The sequence below is a fragment of the Mus pahari genome, unplaced genomic scaffold, assembly GCF_900095145.1.
Source record: "Mus pahari unplaced genomic scaffold, PAHARI_EIJ_v1.1 scaffold_7955_1, whole genome shotgun sequence".
NCBI lineage: Eukaryota > Metazoa > Chordata > Mammalia > Rodentia > Muridae > Mus > Mus pahari.
The window spans coordinates 41225-42865 of record NW_018393323.1 but is presented as its reverse complement, the minus strand read 5'-3'; the positions used below and the strand labels follow the sequence as shown (position 1 = coordinate 42865).

General features: G+C 38.8%; 1 pseudogene; it reads right to left on the bottom strand.

The window, feature by feature from the left end:
• Window positions 1-1641, bottom strand: part of LOC110315482 — a 7160-nt pseudogene that overhangs the window by 3912 nt on the left and 1607 nt on the right.

Sequence of the window (1641 nt, the reverse complement as noted above, 5' to 3'; positions counted from 1 at the left end):
ATCCACTTCTGCGTTTGCCAGGCACTGGCATAGCCTCACAAGAGAGAGCTATATCAGGGTCCTTTCAGCAAAATCTTGCTGGTGTATGCAATAGTGTCTGCATCTTTTTAATCACCACTAATTTATATCTCTAGATGATCAGCAAAGCAAAGTTTCACTTTATTTGTTGTGGTATCTGGTTAACCACAGGTGATTCTTCAGCACCCCAGAAGCAGAGAATTTCAATTCAAAATAGCAAATAGCTTTGATAGTGTCATTAAATTTCCCCCTAAAATTTCACAAGCCAGGCCCTGTGTCTTCTGCCCTGTTTCAGCATTCTCATCTTATCTTTCAATCTCCTCAAGAACTTTCCACTGAGCTCTTAACACTCAATGCCTTTTCTATCTCAAAGTTCCAAAGTCCTTCCACAATTCAACAGCACACATGCTCAGGCCTATTTCAGCAATATTTTACTATGCTGGTACCAACTTGGTCTTAGGGTGTCTATTACTGTGAGGAAATACCATGACCAAAAAGTAATGTCAGTCTCCCATGTGCCACCAGTTAATTGCTTCTATATAGTAACCAGACTTCTGCTACTCAGAGCATATTCCAAGAGGCTGTAAAACCATTAACCAAAGGTCATAAAATGGGAACTAATGGTTTATTATAGGCGCTAGGATAGAAGAGAAAATATTGACTGGATTTGTCTACATAAGGCTTCACTAATAACTTAGTTATGTTTTTTAACTCTCAATTAACCTATGGAGACGTGGCAGGTGATGAATATTTAGCTAGATAATTATTCCTAAAGAATATGCATGTAAAACTATTGTAAACTACTATTTCAATTTTGATTTGAATTTATGTGATCATGTATTGTGAGAGATGTATAAGTGCTGAGGACCAAGGGAAGAGACAGAACTGGGCTGAGGGGAATGTTTTAGACAGAACACCTTTTAGTCAGATCTGAATGGAATTTTTTAGAACAGAATTGAGGATATATATATATATATATATATATATATATATATATATGTTGATATAGGACACATGAGAACATTTTAAACAGAACTGAACTGAAGAAGAATTTAAGAACTCAAGAAAGGGCATTGAGAATAAAGGCATTATTGTGACACCAGAGCAGGAGGAGAAAGCAAGATTAGAAAGAGAATGCAGGGTGGAATAACTTAGAAACTACAGGCAACATAAGAAAACTAAGAGAGTCATATGCAGGGTGCAGAGGGTAAGAGGAAAAAAGAAGGTGCAGAGAGAGCAGAAGGAGAATATCCTTACCGTGAACAAGGCTTTTCTTTCTTTCTTTTTCTTTAATTTTATTTTTTATATTTTTTATTAGATATTTTCTTTATTTACATTTCAAATGCTATCCCGAAAGTTCCCTATACCCTCCCCCCACCCCTGCTCCCCTACCCACCAACTCCCACTTCTTGGCCCTGGCATCCCCCTGTATGGGGCATATAAAGTTTGCAAGACCAAGGAGCCTGTCTTCCCAATGATGGTCGACTAGGCCATCTTCTGCCACATATGCAGCTAGAGACATGAACTCTGGGGGTACTGGTTAGTTCATATTGTTGTTCCTCCTATAGGGTTGCAGACCCCTTCAGCTCCTTGGGTACTTTCTCTAGCTCCTCCATTGGGGGC